The sequence below is a fragment of the Mustela putorius genome, unplaced genomic scaffold, assembly GCF_011764305.1.
Source record: "Mustela putorius furo isolate JIRA1106 unplaced genomic scaffold, ASM1176430v1.1 tig00000460_pilon_pilon_pilon, whole genome shotgun sequence".
Lineage (NCBI taxonomy): Eukaryota > Metazoa > Chordata > Mammalia > Carnivora > Mustelidae > Mustela > Mustela putorius.
Genome location: NW_025421389.1, coordinates 8,995,100 through 9,017,762, shown reverse-complemented (window position 1 = coordinate 9,017,762; position 22,663 = coordinate 8,995,100). Strand labels below are relative to the sequence as shown.

The 22,663-nt window shown below is 44.6% G+C and overlaps 1 protein-coding gene and 1 long non-coding RNA gene across 7 annotated transcripts in view; one reads left to right on the top strand and one right to left on the bottom strand.

Moving 5' to 3' along the window:
- Positions 1-22,663, top strand: part of NTM (neurotrimin) — a 948,645-nt gene that overhangs the window by 174,019 nt on the left and 751,963 nt on the right. The gene's annotated exons all lie outside the window — the stretch shown is intronic.
- LOC106006981 overlaps positions 1-22,663 on the bottom strand; it is a 42,396-nt gene that overhangs the window by 18,596 nt on the left and 1,137 nt on the right. For 3 of the 5 annotated variants that reach the window (XR_001181413.2, XR_001181415.2, XR_006606868.1), the window contains exons 3-7: positions 16,081-16,126; positions 13,938-14,061; positions 5,840-6,080; positions 2,912-3,053; positions 1,216-1,290 (exon numbers count right to left, since the gene is read on the bottom strand). This is a non-coding gene — a long non-coding RNA (uncharacterized LOC106006981). The remainder of the gene's footprint in view (positions 1-1,215; positions 1,291-2,911; positions 3,054-5,839; positions 6,081-13,937; positions 14,062-16,080; positions 16,127-22,663) is intronic. The other 2 variants (XR_001181417.2, XR_001181416.2) reach the window with 2 other exon arrangements.

The window sequence follows — 22,663 nt, the reverse complement described above, 5'->3', positions numbered from 1 at the left end:
GGGAAGCTCATTCTAGAGTTCTGAAGCATTTTGAAGCAGATTGTTTTCCCAGGAAAGGGAAGTAGGGCACAGTGGGAGCCCAGAGTGTGTGTGTATGAGTGGGGCTAGAAGTGCAAGTCCAAATGGAGGGGCAGGGCAAGGACCTGTTACGATGTGCTGAGCACTGGGGGAGGCTTCAGGAGACTGTAGAATCAGTCTAGAGACAGTGTTGCCACTGTGACCACTGCTCCTGAAGCAAATATTGAGATGAATCTTTTCTCTCAGTCTAAGTCACTTGTCTTTGGGAGAAAGAAGCCATGGTCAAGGTGGAATGACTGCTCCGTCGCATGTCTTTGTGGCTGAGGCAGCTCTGCCACCAGTGAGTCATTCCATGAATTGAGTAATTTGGCTCAGAGGAATGAAAAGGGAAGCCCAATTCATGACCTACGTCTTCCCATTGACTCCTGACCCTATGAAATCCACTTCACCTTTCCGAGCTTCAAGCTTCTCCTTTGAAAGTAGCATAAAGGAAAGAGTCCCTTTTTGAGAATGTGAAGATTTTGTTCCTTCTGTCATGACCAAATCATAGTGTCAAAATTGCCCAAACTTCTGACGCCCATAAAACCATAAACCCTTCCATCAGGAAGCCTAGGTTCCCTGACTTAAAGTCAATAATAGATTTATCTTCCTCCCACCTGGAAGACACACTTTTAAATTATTTTGATCATGTTTTATCAGCTCTGTTATGTGGCACATAGAAGTGTGTGGGTCTTTGCTTTGGGCTACCACCTTCCAAAATGTAGGGGATTCTGTTGCTAATGCAATTGTCTCAGATAATTTATTTATTTATCTTTCTTTGAGGAAGAGAGAGAGAGAGTGTGTGTGTGTATGAGTTGGGGGAGGGTCAAAGGGAGAGAGGGAAAGAATCTCAAGCAGACTACTCAGAGAGTGCAGAGACTAATGCCAGGCTCGATCTCACAATCCCAAGACCACGATCTGAGCTGAAATAAAAAAGTTGGATGCCCAGCCAACTGAGCCACCCAGGCGTCCCTGTGCCTCATCATTGAAATGTTTCTTGGAGCATTTTGATGATGGGGCTAGATGGGCTGAAGGGCAGGGCGGTGGGGATGGGGGCAGCAAGTCATGCTCTATCAAGACTGTATCTTTGAGCAAATGTTAAATGTCAGCTTAAGACTGGCATATCAAAAGGGCTCAGCCCTGGAGTCCAACACATACCTCACTTTGCAGCATACAGCTTAGCTTTTGGAGCTGCTACCATTGATGTTCCCTAAAGATTCTGCCTTAAGGCCACTGAAAATAAAAGAAAAAAAGAGAGAGATAGAGAGAGACCACTTATATAGAGGATTGGGACTAGACTGGAACCATAGTTTCCTTCTGTCTTTCAGTGAATATCTCTACCTGCTGATGTGGGAGCAGCATGGAATCCCTAGTGGTCCTCCCTGGTGTTAAACCCTGATCCCACATAGCCACCTTCAGATTTGATAGACCCATTCTGCTGGGCTTAAAATGCAGGGACTGGAAATACCCGTAACTGTCCAATAACCTGTGATTATTCCTATTGTCAGGGAATCAAAAGACCGAGAGGTCTGTTCCCTAATCCTCAAAGTTTTATATAAAAGTGCTACTGATTTTATTATTCCAAAAGCCTCAGCTGCCTCTTTTCTTTTGCCTAAAGCTACAAGTCTATTTTATTCTCAACTTGTCAAGATTTCTCCCTTTTAGTGTATATGCCCATCCTATTATTAAAATCCTTCCAAGAAGATCCCTTGAGATTTTGAGGATATTGGTTGCTAATGAGGTTGGCTGTATCCTCATAAACCAAGCTGTTCCTTTCCTGGTCTGAAGTGTAGGGTACTAGAAAGTCAGCCAAGTATCACTGGGGCCACTGGACAACATTTTCATGTCTTTAAGAGGATAGTGGTCAACGTGAGGGTCGGATGTTCCCCCCACTTCCTGGATTTCCAGGAGTGCCTATGCAAATGCTGACCAGAACTTAAGCCTGAAGGAAAGAGAATTGGGGTCTCTGATGCACCATTCACCTTATATATGACTCCTGCTGAAAGAGAGCCCAATGACAGATGAGCCAATATGTCAAAATCATGATAATTGTTCATTCCGAATGGTGAATGTATGGAGTTTATGTTATCATTTTTCTGTGAATGTCTGAATATTTTCTTAATAAGAAATACATTCAAGAGATAATTGAAGGGATAATTATGAAATGCAAATCAGAGTATGTAAGAAACAGAGCAAGAATGAAGACTGTTGTTTGTTTGTCTTTGTTTATGTCACATGGCCAGCATTTCTTCTGGCTGACTAGGATTTGACAGACCAACTTCCATTTTTGTACATTTTCAGCCACATTCCCAAAAGCCTGATAGAAAACTTTTCTATTTGTTCTGTTTAGTGAAACATGGGATTATAACAAATAGTACTCTTCATATTACACCAAAAAGGCCTATCAACTACTCCTGGTATTTCAATCTGGTATTTCTTGACAGTTCTCTGGTAAAATGATAAACTGCCTTTTTGTTTTATACTTAAGGACCTGGCTTGTTTCTCCTATACTTTTCTCTCCTCCTTCTCTCTAATACACCTGAGAAGAGTATGCTATGTTCACTTTGCAGTGTCGAGTTTATTACACACAGTCCTGACCCTTAAGAAGTGTGTGTTTAAAAACAGAAGCAAAATGTGTAAAATGGCATATTGGCTTCAAAGTCCATTATAATTGAGTTCTGTATTAGGCAGGATATAGGCCAAATTGCTCTAACAAGACAACTCCAAATACAGTGACTTAATACAAGTGGAACTGTATTTCTCTTTCAAGAAGGTAGATGGCCTCAGACTGGAGGAGTTATCCTGACAGCCATAGGTTTACCTCTGGTTTCAAAGTAGCTGCTTCAGCACTTACCATCACATCTGTAATCCAAAGAGCCAGAAGGAGTAAGGGAACAAGGGAATCACTCGTGTATTCCTTCTAAACACAGGACCATAAAGTGGAATACATCGCTTCTGCTCTCATTCCATTGGTCAGAACAATGTCGGGTGCAGACCTAAATGCACAAATGGGCAGGAAATGCAGACTGGCTATTAAAACAGGAAGAGAAGCAGCCTGGGTAAAAACTAGAATTTTCTGCCACCCCTAGCTTCTGGTCCCTGGGACTCAAATTCAGGTGTTCTGACTCTTCGTATAGTGCCATTTAAGACATGAAACAGCAAGTTTAAAAAATGACTTGCCTTCTAACATAAACGAGCGAAATTGTTGCACTACATGTTCTTGTAAGAGATCCTGCAGGTAAGAATCTCAGCAAATCCTGTGACTCAGCTGGTCTTTGCAAATTCTAGACAGAAATGACTTTGCTATTTGGTCACATTCTGTGCTTGGTCTTATCTGGCATAGGATGCTGGAGAGTTTTCTAGTTTTCTACATGGAAAAACCTAGTTTTTCCTCACTTAGAAATTACAAAGATAGTGGTAACTAACATCTATCTCCATAGTTGCAAACACAGTTACAGAGATTTTGATTCAAAACTCCATTATATGGGGTCAGAACCAGAATATATGTCCCAACATGTCATATATTCGTCAGTTATTATATATTATTAAGAAAAAAAAAAAGATCAATGCCGTAGAGTCAGCCTGTGATATAGTGTCGAGGAAGGGAATCTTCTGTGCAATTTGTTTTCCATTAAGTTCTGGCCTGGTATGTGGCCTGTATTCCAGGAGTTATCAGCTCCCTACATTCTTAGTTCATTTCCCTGGCTCGGCCCCTCCCCCTTTCCTCAAGTCTTATCTTTTGAATATGAAAAGCTATATTCAGTGTTTAATGTATTCTTCTGAAAAACCTTTAAGGCCATCTTCAGAAACACAACCATTTCTTATTTAATAAACAATCGCTGTCTCATTAAATGTAAATTAGTTCTTTATCCTTAGCCGTATTTGTTGAATCTATTACTTACTGTGTTTACCAATTTTGTTTCCTTTGGCTGCAAAGCTTTCTGTAAACTACTCATAAATATAAAGTTGAAATGAAGGCACTTTCTCTCTGTTGAAGCACCTGCATTAGCAGCTTTGCACAACCCTCTCCTGCAAGGCTGATCTGTCTTCCCAGTACCCCTTGATGCTGACGGGCTCCCATTACCTGGAAATAGTTCTGGGGAGATCCTAGCTGCAGGAAGTCTGACCTGAGGCCTCTGCCCCGCAGGAATGGAACTGCTCCCTTCCTGGTCCAGTGTCAGAGAAGTCAGAGCACTTGGTGCAAGGTGGAAAACGTGTGTTCTTTGAAAAGAATGAGGGCAACCAGTCTTTTACGGAGGAGAAAATGAGTTCTTTGTAGTAGTGGTAACATTTGGCACTTAGATTCACTGGGTTCTAACATGTCCAAGTTTCCTGGCTTATAGGGCACAGTGTAAGGCCCATCTGTTCCAGCAGGCTTTCCCTGATTAGATAGGATGCTTGGCAAACAGAGTCTCAGATAATGGATATTTGAATATTTTTGTAATTTCCATGCTTGTGCCTAACAGCTTAGCAGTTGGCCCTATGTTTAAAGAAAATGGATAATAATCATGACTAATGTGGTAATTTCCATTCAAAAATTTCAAATGGTGCTTAATTAAATCTTCCAATAACATTTGGAAGCAAAGGTTCACCCTGCCCATGTTATCCATGAAGCAAAGAGAGTGATAGGGTAGTGGAAGAAATCTTCAGGAGCTCCCTGTGGGAGACCAAAGCAGGCACAAAAGCTGTGACCACTCACTTAATTGCAGCCCCAAGAGAATTCTCCAGAACCCAGCCCTTTGCATGGCAGCAGGCTGCTACATCCCCTCGTCGTTGGCAGTAGGCTTCTTGCTGATTTCCACGGTGTCTATGAGAATGGAGGACGGACCACCTCAGATTGAACTGCCTGATGGTTTGCTGACACAGTTCTAGAAGGCTGTCCTCCTGACCCTGTCCTGGTTAAGAGAAGACTCACTACTGTCTGGGTCATGGGGACGCCTGCTGGTCCACCAGCTGGGCTCATTCGGGGCTTGTCCTAGATTACAGAGATGCCCTTGTCAAAATCTGCCCCCAGTGGAGGTCTCTTTTGATTTTTCAAACTTTCACTATAACAGCTTTCCTAAACTCTAGTTGGTAAATTCGAATGTCTAGAACCCTGTTACGAATCAAATCTGAGAATCTTAGTATTTGGAAAGGACTTTGACGCTTTCCAGATGGAACCCCTCATTTAAGAGATGAGAACCTGAGCACCAGGCCCACTATCCACCCAAAGGCTAAAGACTAGGCATGTTCATTTCAGTCATTTTCATCCCAGCTTGGCCTGGAACCTGGGTCTCCTGGCTTCCAGTCCAGTGACCTTTTGCTTCAGCATTACAAATGGATTTTTCCTCTGTTAAAATCTAAATCTATTTTTATTCCTTTCAGTTTCCGTTGGGAGACAGGCAGGAGGTGGAGTGATGGAACAATTTGTCGGTACCCTACTTATATTCATTCTTCCCATCACACAGGGACCATGGCTGCGTTGCTTCTCCCTCCCCGAATTCCTTTGGCCTTGCATTCTAACCTTGCCTCTTCACCTCCTTTTGTCTCATCTCCCCAACCTGCAAACTCAGGCAAACAGGATTTGCCCTTTACCCTCTAGGGATGTTTGAAGATTGATAACATGTCAGGAAAAAGACTGGATTTATTAGAATTTCACCATATCCCATTTAAACAGAAGAGCCCACAGAGAAAAGAAATTTGCAAATAACTTTTTCTGATATTGTTTTTTAAATTCATTTCTCCCTCTTATTGCTACTGTTTATTATTGTTGTTGTTATTGTTATTATTATTTGGGATTTACCATTCAAAGTCTTTTGTAAAGGTCTCGGCTGTTCCCAAGCAAGCCAGCCACGCACTGAAGCAGGACAGAGGGAAGGATGACACAGTGAGCCGGGCCTGGGGAACGACAGCCCTGTCATGCTGACTTATGATGGATGAGGGAAAAGTCTATTTCTCATCCGTAGTGGGGGAGGTGAAGTGTAAAGAAAGATGCACCAGGGGTCTCTGGGCGATTCATCTTGCAGTAGATAAACTCTCAGAAGCTGCAGAGTTTTGAGGGGAAGAGAGAAAGAATTGAAGAATCAAATTCATTATGTGAAGTATAATCTCATGAGGAAATATCAAAATATGTCAGCAGCACCCCGGATGGGAGGGTGGGGAGAGGGTGGGGAATTCACGGATGGTGTTTGTCAGCTGCTAAACCAGGCGTGGAGGCAGAGAGGCACTGGGTTCCACCGCTCTCCCCTGCAAACAGTCTTCCTACCCAGTGCTGGAGGGTATCAGGCAGATCCGGGGGCACTTCATGGTGGATGGGTGCAGAAGATCCAGGAGGCACTGTGGAGACCCCTTGAATGCCTCTCCCCCCGTCTCAAATTCACCCCCACCCTCTTTCCGGATGTGTGTCTCACTTTTCAGCTCTTCAGAGACCAAAGTTAGAGGTCAGGTATAAATAATCCCATGACGAGTGTTCCATGGAACTCTCCCTTGTTGTCATGTTTTCCCCAAGCCATCCTCTCCCCGCTGTTCCTTTCCAAATTTTAGCAGAGCCCTACCTAGTCACTAGCCGCCTGAGTCTTGCAAATGAAAATTGATAGTTTGGGAAGCCTTTCTCTGCCACTTTAAACGTGCTTAGTAGACCGCAATTCTCTATCCTGCATATGCATTAAGGCGCCAGCCAGCTCCCCTGCTCCCACCTCTATAGACCAGGCACACACACCCCCCCCCCAACACCCCAGAGGGGAAAGCGGCAAAAGCTTCCCCAACTCTGGGCACGGGGCAGCCTTTGCAATTTTCATCTCTGTCTCGCTTTTCATTCCCACAGTGACCTTGGGCAAATCACTTTCACCTCCCTGAGACTCAGTTTCCACATCTGGAAAGCTGAGATAATAGCAGGTAGCCTCCTGGGGGGATCCTGCAAGGCTTAATTAATTAATGTTTGGCAAAGCTTCCGAGACCTTTGCTTGAAAGAATCCGTGTGAGTGCAAATTATTATTATTATATCACTAGAGCCTTAACTCCAATTTTGTGGCGGAGGCTAATAATTTCTTTTCTGAGGGAAAAAAATATTAATTTTAATTCCAAGTCATTTACCAGGTAGTGGGTAAAAAATTGGCCGTTTGTCAAGGACAGTGTTGTCTAGATGGAAGACTACAAGAAAATCTTCCTATGTTGCCATCTTTCCTGGGCATCCTCTCCTCTCCCCTGCCCCATCTCCTGACCCTGTTCTTTGTGCTCTCTCTCGGGGTCAAAGCGTTAGTTTGGGCGGGCTGGGGCAACACCTCTGCCCATTGTGCTTTTGGTTTCCCTGTGCCGTCGGGTCCTCGCCCCTGCACTAGGTTTCACTGACTGCCCTTTCCTGCAGCCAGCCTTCCAGCTCTGGACACTTTCTTTGGCTCAGCATAGAAACCAAATGCCAAGTATTTATAAGAAACAAGACTTCATTCAATATCCCTGAATTGATTTCAGATAACTGGGCACCCTCTCTATTAAAAGCATCAAACGAATTTACTGTGTCAGATGAACCACCTCCCTCAAGACAATGGACTGTGTGTTCCACAGGGATAAAAATCATGTCCGGCAGGCGTCGGTGGTCATTCCCCTCCCCACCTTCTTTCTCCTGTCCATGAGGCTTCATGCGCTGCCTGGCTCCCCCAGCTACGGTTCTCATCAGCCCCTCCAGGAAACCCCCAGGATTTCTCCTTTGCTGTTTCTCTCAAAACAGCCTACAATACTTATGTTGCTGCATTACTGAGGGGCAGACATGTTCCTACTCCCCCGGCTTTGCCCTGACCCTAGAACCTGAGGCTCCGTGGAAAATCCCATTAGTCTGCTTTCCTCTAGGGACACTGTAATTGCATATTAGCTTCGGAGCCACGAGCAGACATTCGTGCAAGGCTTTCCCTCGGTACTTTCTGCTCCTTGAGTCTGCGCGTGCTTTTGGATTTCGAAGGTTGGTGTTCGTTCTGTTTTTCTGAGGAAACTGACTAACAAAAAAATAGCTTTTCACTTCTTCTTTCTTTCATTCTGTGCAGCTAGTCCGGATGTCACTGCCAACTCCCAATTTCTATACTCATCTTCCTTTCTGAGTCTTTCTTCCCACATTCCTCTTTCAAGAATATTTTTATCACATGCACGAGCACACATGCACGCGCATGCGCGCGTGCACGTGCGCACACACACACACACACACTCCTTCTGTCACCTAAATCTTTCACTTTCTTCAGGACAGCTGCTGTATACGCGACCCAGGCCACAGCAACCTCACCTTTGCTGGGTTGTTAACACCTGTAACTTGTACACTTGCAGCGTGTGACGCTCTGGAATGTACATATCTACTCTGAGGCTTCTGTGCTCTCAAGTGACACAGACAGGGCACGTGTGGTAAGAAGGACAATGAGTCTGAGTGACTGGGAATCTTCTGACTGCTGCACCGAGGTTGTTGTGAGGATTTCCAGCAGAATGACCTCTCCGTGGTTTTCTCATCAAAGTCCACCTCCAACCTCAAGAAACGCTACTCGTTTCCCAGCGGCATCATGTTCCATCTTTTGTGCCTTTCTTCATGCTTGTCTTTCTGCCTGAAGCAGCATTAACTCCATTTTCTGTCTGGAAGAAGTCATCCCATATTCTTGGCCCAGGTCAAGCTTCTCCTCAGTGACGTTCCTGGGTCTGCTCCATGCCTTCCTCCCCCTCCTCAGATGGCTGGAGCCCGTTGCCTCCACCGGTGTGCCACCACAGTGCTCTGGGTGATGTCATCGCTAGCATTCTCCATGCTGTATGGAAAAGTTTTGTTTTCATGGCTCCTTCCCTTTCTAGTCCAAAAGTATATTGAGATCAGTGCCTGGCCCTTAATTGGTAGTCCATAAATATTTAATGAATGAACATGTGAGCCAGTAAGTACCTCTGTGTTCCACATTTTTTTAGAACAAAAATTAATCATACATTTGATTTATTTTGCATATGTGCTAAAAAAAAATCTGAGAAATCTGTATAGGGCCTTGAATCACATGGGAACTCTGCATATCACTTCTGATAAACGTGATCTAATGCATCTTGCAGAAGTCATCTAGTGTTACTCTGTTCCAGCAAAACCATAAGCACATTTTACTGACTGCTCTGTCAGTCGATATTCTCCAGGGAGAATCTTGGTCCCTATGCCCAGAAATCTACATACTCAGGAAGTCTTACCTCTCTTCTTCCTTCAGTCTTATCAGCCTCCAGCTAGAAAACACTGTGTTGTAGAGGGGGTTGAGTAAGCTGTGTGTACACACCAAAACTGAAGTGGTTAGGAATGAAAATGCGGTGTCGATAGAAGATGATATTATTAGCAACCTGTTAAATGGGTTCCTGGTGTGTGCTTCTAACATTTCTCCCTTCAAGAAAAGCGCTCCACACCGCGTCTCATTTTGTGCAGTCAATACGATCCTGATAAGACCTATCACTGCACTTGTGGTGCTGGAAGAAATTAAACATTTAGGGGACTCCTCCAGCGCCACACTGATTGAGCTCAAACGATGCCGCTAAATTGACAGATGCATTTGTCTGTTCCTGCAAGTGAGCGAGTCTTCCCTGCAGAATGTATTACAAATTCCTTAACAGCAAGGAGATAAAAACAAATCAGAAACTCCTTTATTCTACCTTTGTGCTCCTTTCTCCAGGAGCCAGTCTTGGTGTGCCTGCTCACGGTGTGTGCACACGTGCACACGTGAGTGTGCACATGTGTGTGTGTGCGTGTGCATGTGTGTGTCTTGGATGCAAGTGGGATGCGCCAGGAGAACCACACTGCTGCTCAGATCATCACACACACAGTGTGAGTCTTGAGCTTTGCCAGGCTGACCTTCTTGCCTTGGCCATTCTGTTAATTGAGGCAACCGTGCCAACTCCTGAGATGTGTGGACAGTCCTGTCAGCGGGGGACAGCACCTTGCACCTCTCAGCCAGATGCAGGACAACTTTAAACCGATTAATAAAACTCTTAAAAGGATAATATTGTTGGGCAATGTGCTAAGGTTTCCTGTTCTTGCCCAGGTTGTATTTTTATTAAGCTGTAAGCTGTGTTTTTAAAAAAAAAAGAGAGGGAGAAGAAGAAGCGAGAAAGAGACTTTTATAGCCTGCAGCCTCTTGTTTGCAGATTATTTTCCAAAGATGCTCAGTAGAATATCAATTGCCTGTGATTAGAAGTCCTACCAGGTACTACCTTGAATGGAGGAGGCTTTAGAAGTGAGAGCAGTTCCTCAGAGAAGCCACACATTTTAGATTTGGAAAAATGGCTCAGCTGAAGTTGTCTTCACAGTGGGGAGGGTAAGGCAGGGGGTTGGGGAGGATAGGGCCAAGCTGGCGCAAGGAGTAGGTTTGAAAGAAAGGCGTCATTCTCTGCTCTGGTCTGTCTCGGGAAGGAGCAGGCTGTGTCCTCCTTACCAGAGACGTGGTCTGGGGTAGGGACAGGAAAGGGACGGGTTGGGGTAGGGGTAGGGGTCTTAGGAAAAACCTGGAGTCTGGTCCCAGGCATTTCAAAGAATTCTGGCTCCAAAATCCTTAAGAAACTCTCATTGGAAGTGCTGATAAGACCTGACCTATAGTCCTTTCATTTAATGAATAATAAAATTTACCTTAACCTTTTTAAAAAAAAAAAAAGTCCTATGTGTTTTTAGAAATGATGATAATTCTAAAAGCAAATGTGGTCCTACATTAGCTTGACTAGGTGAATGCTGAAGGGATGTGTGTTTCTGCTGCCAAATGACTTCGCAAAGATGCTTCCTGGATCCGTCCCATTCATCCATCAAAATGAGAATGCTGACACCAGCCACGGAGGAGAGATGGAACATCACCGAGGTCCCAGGGATCCAAATTCTTACAAATATGTGTAGTGACAGAGCTGTTACCATAGCACTTGGTCTGTGCTCAGTAACTACCATTGAACGAAGGCACTGATAGGCAACAATAATGCCTATTCTAGACATTTCATATTCATGGAATCAGGCAGTATGTGGTCCTCTGTGTCTGGCTCCTTGAACTTAGCACCGCATTTTCAGGATTTGTCCATTTTGTAGCATGAGTCAGTGCATCATGCGTCTTTCTCAGGTGTCCCCTGGTTTCCTACTGTCATTTACTGAAATTTCTTCTCACTTGAACCTAGGCATCAGGTTTTTCTCTTTTTCACTTTTCCAGCTCCACGAAAGCCAGGCCTTTGTGGCTCAGGCTCTGGGTTCACACTGCCAGCCTCAGAGCTGTTCTCTTGAGAATAAGCCAAGCTTCTCATGGGCTCCTGGTCCCTGGGCAGCACAGCCACAACCTGGAGCTTACCTTCCCGCTTGGGATTTTCCATTCATTAATTCTTGCATTCTTCGCAGAAGTCATTGGGTCTTTCTCATCCTTCCTTTCTCTCTGATCTTTTCTCCCAAGTCCCCCCCAGGGATCCTCTCACTGCAAAATACAAGGGATCTCCTGAAACTTCTTGGATCTAAACCTCTAAGGCTCTATTCTTCTGAATCAGCATTTCCCCCAAGTGCTCTAGGAAATTTTGAAGTGAGTGGCAGGTTTTGACTCTCTCCTCGTCCACACCTTACCTAAGTTCCAGAAACCCTCTTTGTTCCTTGGCTCTATCCCTGGTCACCAACAGGCTTGCAGGGACAGGCCTGCTCATTTTCCACCCAGTTCAACACTTCCTACACTTCCACCTTTGCTGCCCAAACCTCCAAGTTTCAGTTATTCATTCACTCCTCTCTCAAAGTTTTTCTTGTCCTTGAGGCATGTGAGGTATGAGGCCAACAGAGATGAGCCACCTGTGGCCCCTGATCTCCAGGGGCTCACCCTGTTGATAGATCCAGGTGTGTAACTAGCTATGCCTTGATTTCCTGCATCTTTATATTGTGTGACATATATTGTGTGACTCTGAGCAGATGGCCACAGCAATGAGCAGGACAGACATAAGTAAATACCCAAACAGAAATAAGTAAGATATCCTCCGAGTGTTAAGTGCAACAGACAAAAAAACCAAGAAGGGTAAAGAGTGGAGAGCGTCTGGGATGAGCCTCCTCCTGCACATGAGCAGAACAGAAGAGATGACGTGGGGGCAGAGACTGAAAGAGATAAGACCAAGTTCTGTGAAGACCTGTAGGAAGGCATCTATGTGAGAGGGGCAGGCAAGCCAAGGCCCACAGTGAGGTGTCAAGGACCCTGTGGGTGCTGCGGCACAGGCAGGAAGGTCCTAAACCATCTGACCTCATTTCTGATCTGGTGCCCCTGGTTTGCTTGAAGAAGAGTCTGTTTGCCTTAGATCCCAGTAGAATTCTTCTCTCCCATGCCACTGAGCCCCCCGCCTCACAGACCTTGAATGAGCACATCCCAGTGAAAACAATGTTGGCCTGAAGCAGGCCAGGGAAAAGCAACTGAAACAATTGATTGAGCAGACCCGGGTGCCGACTCAAATGTATTCAGACCCTTGGGTGTAAAAAGTGTGTGCGGTGGGCAGATGACTGAGGCCGATAATGCCTGAAGAGAAGCGTGAACTGGACTTCTTGAAATTCTGGAAAAAAACAAGATGCTCTACATAAATCTTGAAAGAAATACATTTAAAACACATTTAAAGGAATGCCTTGGTAGGTCATGAATTTGTGGTGCCTTTGGTCCCCAGGATAAATTCTGGCTAAAATAATTATTTAAAAATGGTAACCGTTCAGTCAATATGTGGGGTTGCTTATAATGTGCCGAGCACAGAGGACCCAGAAACAAACAGGAGCAATGCAGTTCTTGCTCCCCCCAGAACATACAGGGCAACAGTGGACATGGGTCCTGAGTAAGTCAGTAGGACCCCATAATAGCAGGACATGGGGTGGGCAGGAATTCCTGGTCCTGCAAGTGACCTAGATGCTCTGTGCCCCCCAATTATTGATGTTTGAAATAGAGGTATCAGTAGTGCCTCATCAGGCTGCTGTAAGAAGCATCTCCAGTGATACCCAGCACACATTAGGCACTCAGTAAGTATTGACTACGGGGGCAGCAATTAGCCATAATTTTGACAAGTGTTGGGAATCGAGGTATAACGAGAGTCCTTCCCTGGTTTCGGAGAGCCTCCTGATGAAATGACATTGCAGTCCCTCCAAGCACTGTACCTGATGATTTACATATATTAATATGAATCCAGAAAAGTCCTGCAGAGTAGGGATTTTGCCTGTTGCAATCTACCCAGGAAAAAACTGACACTTCTCAGGAAGTTTGAGCCTATTGCCCAAGGTCATCCAGCCTGAAACGGAACCAAATCCCACACAAAGCCAGACACATTCTTAGCATTTACTTCGGCAAAGAAGCAATTGTGGGAGGGAAGGTCCATAATTGGTTTCTGAGAAGAACCAAGATATTTGACATAACAGTGCCCTCCCACACCATGTCTCTTCGTACCATGGTCAGAGGAGAAGGCTGGACAGGAGAAACCATGCTGTGTCCTGGGGGCCAATTCTGTTTGGTTTATGTTCTTGGTTAAAAAAATGCAAGGTAGAAAGACAATACATACATCAGAATGCACACAGACCAACACAAAGAGCCATACTCATGGCCCGCCTTGCAGGCGAGTGTGTGAATGTGTGTCCACTGACATGCAGACAGCCCAAGGCCATATGAAGAGCAGCCTCCCTCTTAGGGAGGCCAGCCAGACCCGATCAGAGGTGCCCTAACATATGCGACAGGCTGCTCCCGGGCTCACAGTAGGTACGGACCAGAACAAATGATCCCCGCAACCCCCAGAGCAATAGGACAGGTTTGCCCCAAAAGAAAGCTCTCACCCATTGTTCTTCTCCAGAGGGATAAATACCAGAACCGAACTGCGTCCACTCCCCTTCCAACCCATCCTTCAAGTCTGGGCGTTCCCCTTTCCCCCACCCCTGCTTCCGTCCCTTTGTCTTCCTTTACCTGGCTGTGCTTTTTGATCTTCGGTGTGACAAATTTCTGCTGCCACTAATGTTCATGTACAGCATGTTTCTCTTTCCCTTTGGAGGACTGTGTGCTCAATGAAAGACTTCTCGGAGACGGCTCCCTGAATAGAAATACACGGGAGACAAACAAAGCGAGCAGCTCAGACATCCTCACCGAGGCTCAGGGAGTTTAAAAAGCCCCCGTCGCCCCAGAAATGAGGCTATTAAGGTATGACATGATTCTCCCTTTCAGCCAAAGGCTTTTTAAACTGCTGTAGAGCCCAATCAAGAGAAGATGAAAACTTCAGTGTCTCAAGATATCCAACTCTCTTCTGCTGATGAAGGAGAACATGCCCAGATGCACACGGAATGAGAAACAGACTCCTGGCACCCAGTCAGCAACCTGGCTGAGAGCTCAGGGTCCCGGGCAGCCCAGGCAGCCACCTCCTGTCTGCCCACTTGCCATGCCCCCACAGACTCCAGAACCAGCATGAGGGGTGCAGAGGAAACCCGGGTCCTGCTAAAGATCTCAGTTAGAGCTGGTCAGGGGAATGCCACCCCACCTTTGCAGCCTCTTACTCCGAGAGCTCTCGGGGACCCTAAAAAGAACAGGGAGCAACAACCGGCTTGGTGATTTGCTGGAAAAGGACTTCAGCACCGCTGGTAAATCCCAACCTTCTGGCTAGCGCCCAGATGCTTTCTTAGCATTACTAGAAATAAAACTGGACCCGGGAGTGTCACCTCGGAAGCAGGAAAACCAGGGTTTCAATCCTGTCTCTGCTAATTTCTCATTGCATCCCTGAGCTCCAGCGTGCTCATTTGCAAAATTCCTGCCTTTCAAGACTGTGGAAAGGAACAGACGAAATGTTTTACACAAAGTGCCTCACGCTGGAAAGCCAATAGAAATTAGCTTTTGTGGCGTTTTCAGATGGTAAGAAAACGAAGGCAGGGACTCAGAGCCAGCAGGTTAGGGCTCAATTCAATTGAGAAAGTAGTCACTTCAGTTTCCTCCAATCTTTTGGTTTGAAACAGAATTTCCGCTGTTCTCAAAGTCTTGCTTGGTATATTAATACTCTTCCAGGATGGCCCAGGCCCCCTTCTTTCAAATCAGCTCCCTCTTCTAAGATTGCCAGGCAGAAGCCAGAAGGAAAATAGAGACTATTTTAGCCAACGGAAGTATCCTCTGTCTCATCAGCATTATCCTGTCCCTAAATCTCTCCTGACTACAGTAATACCCAAGAGCATTTTTTTTTTTTTTAAAGAAAATACTGGGGATATTTTTCTTAAAGAATCAGAATCTAAAGACAGGCTACTTAATCATCTCTGGGATATTGGTGGTAAGAATGAGCTTACCCCTTCCTCTAGACTTTTTCTAAAGTGTCAGAGTATTTTCTGTGTGGGAACATTCAAATCCCCAGAGGTGTCTTCTTTAAGCCACCAGACATGGTAGGGTAATAGGAAATCACAGCAGATTCATACCAGCTTCATGACAAAGGTTTGTGGGTTCTCTTCCCCCTTCTTTTTTAATGAAATTTTGTGTCTTACCCCTCACGGCTCTAGCACATGAGTGTTAGGGCCGAATTCAGATTTGGGGGTATGGGCAGCTAGGTAGCAGTACCTGGGTTAGGCAAATGTTGTATAAAGTGCTTGGGGAGACAGGTCTCGTTCTGCCTCTTGAAAACCAAGTGATGGTGAAATGCCGACTTTATTCTGGCTAGTTTATAGGTGTGCCACTGTGGTGGTGGTGGGGACTTCACTGCATTGTCTGTTTCATGAAACACGAGTGAAAGCAGTCCCCAAGTGTCTACGCACTGTATTTTTTAAAGCCTTCTCGTGTCCACTACTGCCTTTCTTTTAACATCCATGGGACAGACGATCATTCATAGTCTCCCCATGTTGCATAAACTGAGGCCTGAGTAGTTGGTGATATGTTTTGTTCAAGGTTATACAATGTGAGTGAGGGAACTTCAGAATCCATGTCTATGTATACCCCTTGGACCACATGGATAGATCCAAGCAATGCAACTGCGTGTGTGTGTGTGTGTGTGTGTGTGTGTGTGTGTGAGAGAGAGAGAGAGACAGAGAGAGACAGAGACAGAGATAGAGAGTAGGTGTATGTGTACACACACGTGCATACTTACATTCACGTACCAACTGCTAGGATCCCTTCCCGTGACAGATAATGTCCTGAATGAGAGAGAATAAGAAGGCAGAAGGAGAACATCAGGGTAGAAGGGAGAGGACTAGACTTCCTCTCCTTAATTTGCATTAAGAGTAGCTTCCTGGTCACCCAGCAATGGTCTCACAGCAGAGAAGAAGGGAAGAAGGCAAGTCTCTCTCCACTACCTAGGGCCTTTGGGCTCTTTGAATAGCAGCAACCCGTACCAGTCACCAACCCCTCCCCAAAGAGATCCCTGCTTGCCCAGTGGCCTCCGTTCTCTCAGACTCAGAAGAGAACTCAGGCAGCATCAATACCAACCAATCTGTTCTTGGTGCAAGAACATGCTCTTCAGCAGGGTTTCCCAGAATGGTTTCCCAGACCACCAGTTCCTTGAGATGGTCCTTTAAATAAAAGGGGGGAAGAGAGCTCTACACTTCACTAGGTTATGAAACCTACATTCCTCTGCTAGATTCACAATGAACTTTGCCTACAAAGGCTCGAGAAAGACTGTAGCAAGGAAAACATTGTTAAATTAGGGCAAGACTACCGGGCTTTTATACAGACATGGTTTAAACAACTTCAGGAAATGGAATCCCACTATTACATTAAAACTTTTTTTTTTTTTTCCCTAGAGTGTTCTTAAGGTATATGTCTTTGGGTATATGGACATGTTTTCTTTTCCAGTTGAGATGTTTCTGGAACTTGAGAACAATATATGGTATTATTTATATCATAGTACACAACATACAAAGATGCTTAGTACTGCTCTTTTCAACCAGATGCATAAAAAATTGGAATAAAATAAAGTAGTACATTCTAACTTGGTAACATATTTAATGAAATAACCTTGTTTCATTAAAAAAATCACTATAACTTTTGGAGTTCCAACAATTGAATCAGGACCTACTTTTCTGTAACTCCCAGCCTGTTCCTCCTACCCTCAACTTATTTCCCTAATTCATTATAATAATGAATTATATAATATCAATAATAATGATGGTGATGATGATGATATAATGATCATGATGATGATGATGGCTTAACTTTTCCCTGTTCTGAAAGAGTCCAGAGTACAGGAAATTAGGGTTAGACCATCCCTTAGATCACATCTCTCTGTTAATAACTCACTTCCTTTCTCCAGTACCTTTACATTCTTGCTGTCTCCTGGTTCACTGGGTACTCTGTGGATTCCAACCAAATTATCTTAAGTGGCAAATGTACTCTAAAAGGAGGAGAAGTGTAATGCATCTTACATTACCAGGGTTAAAATTTCATTTCATTCCTTGTCTGATGCTATTCAGGACCGTTATCTTGCCTTGTGTTCAATAGGCAATAGAAATAGACACGTCCACAGACAGACAGCCTTCGACATGATATCAAGAAGATGGGCTGGAAGCGGGGGAGCCATTGAGATTTGTGCTCCCTTCCCTCCTCTCTGTTCCTGCCAATTAGAGGAGGGGGGGAACCAGCCCTTGGACCATAAATAACAGCTGTACCACTGAAATCCCCCTGCTTCAGAGCATGGTTCTGTTCACATTGGCTACATATTCTACAGGCTTGCATTCCTTTCAACTATTCTCCAGCACAGTTGGAAAAAGACGAGAGAAAACAGCAGGATATGGATATTTAAGGGGTCATTTTTCAAAAGAACCAGGATTAGTCTGTAACTAGACATGCTGACGGTAAAGCCTGCTTAGTACCTTCTCCCCTCCTATTACAGTGCCCCATTCCATAGTTCTTGGGGCTGTGGACCAGACCTGCCTCCACCCATCGTCTGAGCTTTTGCCCTATCCTTCACCCCTAAGATTATCAAAGCTTACCTGTCTTTCTGCCCCGATCTTTCGATGTTCTCCTCTCAACTAGATACTTTGGAGAGGCTCTACTTCACAGAAAATCTGTACTGACTGACAAAGACGGCTTCTATTTAAATGTAAGACAATGCCTCACTCAGAAGAAAAAAAGATCATCTCTAACAGTGTATTCACATAGGAGAGCTCAGGGGAGCAGCCACAGCTTCCAAGACCCCTCAAAGAATGGCCAATGGGCACCTGCTTGTGTCAGGATTGATAACAAGATGAGCCCTGATATAAATAATATCATGCTTTTTCACAGCAGAGTCTCCAGAGTTAGGTTACGTGGATTTGAATCTTAGCTCTGCCAATTTCTTTCTGTGCCACCCTGGGGAAGTTCTTCATCTTCGTCTGCAAAATTGGGCATAATAATATCACCAACAGTACAGCCAATGTGAGATTAAAAGAGATAATCTTCGTAAACGCTCAGCCCAGTGGCTAGCTCATTGTCAACGCTCAAAAAATTAGATCTCAGTGCACAGATAATAATACCTCATGAGACCTAAAGGCAAATTTTGAGGACTTTTGGATCACTGGAACCTGAATTTGAATCTTGGTTCTTTTGCTCACTGGCTGGGTGATTGTAAGCAACTCACTTAACTTCTTTTTAGTTAGCATCAGCTTCCTCATCGATAAACAGAAAAAAGTGCATCTCTCTCATTAGGATTGTTGTAAAGGCTGAAGAAATTTATGTGTTCGAAAACACCTTGTAGCTAGGAGGCATTCAATAAATGTTTGGGGATGGGAGAAACATCCGCTGAGCAGATCGCTCGGGAAAAAATGACAAGGGTTCTTTTGGGCATTTAAATGTGTGCATTTCAATAATGGACTTGCTTAGTTGCTCTGTCCTAAGGCTATCTATCAACTCTGATAGCACTTCTGCGAGGCACAGAGCGAATGTGGATAATGGGGTCCTGATTTTATTAGCAAGGCGAGTGTCCTAAGCACCAGTCAATGTAGCATAATCAAGTTCAACTCTAGACAGACAGATTGCTTTCCTCCTTCCAAGCAATAGTTTTCCAATTGTAGTTTGCATCTCACTTTTTCAAGAAGGATCTAAAATAGAATGCTGTTATAATATACACAAAATGGTGGAGCTGCTTTGAAGGAAGGGGCTGGTGCCTGCTCCCTTTCTCCTTCAGCCTCTGCAGCAGCTTCTGGAGCACCTTGAAGAAAATCTAGGACTCTGCAAAAGACAGCTTAGAAACCAATGCCCTGAAGGTATGGGGTGTTCTTTAGACTCCTATAATGCACAGTGTGGATTAATAGTGATTTCCTACAGTCTTAGATTTATTAATATTAGGGCATGTCAAACAAACCTCATTTCCTACTCTGACAGTCTCTTCCAGGGAAATGTAGTAGACAGAGTGAATTGGTATTTCAGGAATATATTTTACAGGCCTTTTGGAATAGCTTTGTTGGAATGATGAAGAAATTTATGCTGAATATTAGCAAAATTAGGTATATTAGTAAGTGGATGAACACTATAGCCAACAGGTGCTGAACAACTAATTGATCAATGTCAGGCAGTGGGCTGCCAGGATACACAGGACATTGGCTCTGTCCTCTATCATTAAACGTTTCCATCAGCAACTTGGATGGAGACATAAAGATGACACTTATCAAATTTGCAGATGACATGATTGGGAGGAAAAGCAAATTTATCAGGTGATCGGATCCAGAAAGATCTTGTCGGGCTGCAGGAATGGCACAAATCTAAGATGATGGAATTTAACGGGGAAAATGCAATATCATATAATTAGGTTCAAAAAGCAAATTATTCAAATATAGGTTTATGTCATATCTCATGTTAGATTTAGGCATGCCCTAGCTAACTGCAGGAGGTAGGGGATCTTTAAGAGGGTCCTTTGGGTAGATCTGAGTAATGGAAAATGGGATTAGGGAAAAGGCCAATACATCAGGACAACATATTTTCATGCTCCACAGAGTATGTCTATAGGAAAGGGTGGTGGGTGAGAACTGGCAACAATTCCAGACTGAGACAGTGGCAGAGAATCAGGTACATGAAATAACTTTCATTCTCTGAAAGTACTCATCATTTGGCCTCAGGGTATGGTCTTTAAGGGACCAAGTTCTCGACTCAGACTAGATGGGCTTAATACTTTTCCTGCTATTTGCCACTTGTGTGCCACAGGCTTCTTAACTTCCCTGTGTCCCAATTCCTGCATCTATTAAGTGGAGGCATATTGCTAGCTCCCTACCTCCTAGGGTTCTGGTGCGGATGCAGTCTGATAATGCACATGGAGTATTTATGTTTTGACTGTCCTTTGCTAGGTGCACAGCTTGATGGAGGGAGGAGGGATTAGGGACATGATGTCTTTGGAGGGAAGTTTGGTAGCATTAGGAAGAACACCCTGGGCTGGAGATCTCAAGGCCTGGAAGCTTAGCAGCACAGTCACAGGAAGAAAGACAGGCTGCCAGTAACCACATCTGCATAACAAGGAGCACACTGGATTTGGGGACTAAAATGGAGTTTAAGCAATCAAAAGAAATGCAAAGTCCAAATCAAGGTAATATTTGGTGGAGAGGACCAGGTATTGGGCTAATGTACTTTAAATCTCCTCTGCTTGAGATCAGGATTGATTATAGAGACAGAGGAGGGTGGAAAGTTTTGCTGACAGTTTCTGGTCTGAATCCTGCTCTGAGGAACAATGAAAAACATGGAGGCTGGGAATTAGGAAGAGGTTAATGGATTGAAGAAGAATTTCATTTTAGTAGAGTGAAAAACGAAGAGGAAAACCATGTACTGGTTTTACTAATTGTCAGTTTCTTAGCAAGTTACAAGAGTGAGATTCCTTCCCCCTTTCATATGACATAGAAGAAAAACATTTAGGAGCGATGCGTTACTATGAGTCAACCAGACATATTCGGAGTACCATGCTAACAACTGCACCACATTCAGAGGTCTGAAGTGGCCAGGATGGTCGAACAGCCTGTGTGTGCGTTGCATGAACAAAGGACGTTAGATCCTGCAGTGGTCCTTTGAGGGAACCAAAGCCATGTCCATACACAGGCATAAGACCTCTTCAAACATTTGCAAGGTTGTCTTGTGAAGGGCTGTCTTGGCTACTCCTGGCTCAATATGTTACTAAGGACGGGAGCTCTAGGGTAAGACCTTTAACGCTTGAATCTAGAGTCAATAAAATGACAAAAGGGAAACCTTCACCTTGGAAAAGAGCATACTTCCTCAGGCTGGGCAAAGACAGAGAGGGCATGTCTGCACCGCTTGGAGAGTTGGACTAGATGCGGTCTTCACAATCTTTTCCCCAACATAGTGTTCAATGTTTTTATGAAAAATACTATGAGTCAGTTGAGTAAATCCTAGGGTTTTGGCTGAAGTTCCCGTGCGTCAGTGCAATCTTTGGAATGGCTGTGCTGGACCACATCTTGGCCTGCTGTCATTTGCAGAAGCAGCCGCTATGAAGCGAGCTGTAGTTCTACACCGAGCCAGGAGGTGGAGCCGGTCTCTAACATACCTGGAGGGCCCCACTGGGAGGAGGTGCCATGAAGTTGAGCCCTGGAGCTCTCTGTGTGGGTTGGCAGCCATAAAGGAATGTAAGAGCTAATCGGCCGCCATCTGTCTTCATTTTGCTAACCCCCTCTATTGGATGCCACAAACAGCTCACTTCCTATATTTATAAACATCCCCAATCAGTCATTTCTCTGCCCGCTGTCACATATTTGTGGCATTAATGCTGGCTGCTTTATCACAGATTGGACTTCATTTCAGGCATAACTCTCATATACTGTGGTTCTGAGGTCTTTATGGCCACATTACGGTATATGGCTGAGTTGTGATTACACATCAGCACTGTAAGGCCACAGACAGTGACTTGGCCCTCACCCACCCACCTGCCACCCCTGCCCTCTGCGGGTGGCTGTAGATCACGCTATAGGCACAGGAAAATCGGGATCTATGAGCCAGAGAGAAAAAGAACAAAGGGCCAGGCACACTTCCACCAGGATTCGGGGTAGCCTAGGGTCTTCCATAAGACTGAGAGCTCATAGGACTGTGGCCTTTTGGCAGAGTGACCTGACAGATGGAAAAAGTTAATGGAAGGAAAAGAGAGGGGAGAAGGAGAAGTCTGTAACTGAACTGATCTTTCTCCAGAGCCCCTGGATCTCAGAGCTGACAATGGGGCCATAGATTTTCCTCATCTTATATCTGCATTCAGTAAAGTAAGTTAGCATTTCTTCTTACTCTCTGCATCCTGCTAGCCACATTCATCATATTATCTTTCTTATAGAAATTAAAGAATATATTTGTTTGTTTTATTGCATTTGGTCCCTTGTGGGTCATGTGAATAGACCCTTGAAACCACTGTCATAAGGGAAGCAGCAAAAATTCCCTCTTTTGTAAGTCATGGCAGCCATTAAGAGGATAGTAATAGAGTTGTACTTGGTCAGGAGAGAAACAGAAAATCCAGGGAGGCAATAAAATTTTAGAGAATAGTAGGGTTATTGCTAGAAGAGTGTATGATATTGGGAATGCCACATGTGTTTTCAAAGAAAATGCTTTTTCCTTCTGGAAAAATTCCAATTTTCAGTCTTTGGACTATGCTTTCCTCTTCCTATTCACAGACCCCTCCAAGGGGCTCTCTTTCCTTTGGTGGGTGGAGCCTGCTCATTTTTCTTGTGTTTCTGAAACTCTCCACAGACCTCCAGAGGTCTGCCCTAGCTGTCTGCTCAGGC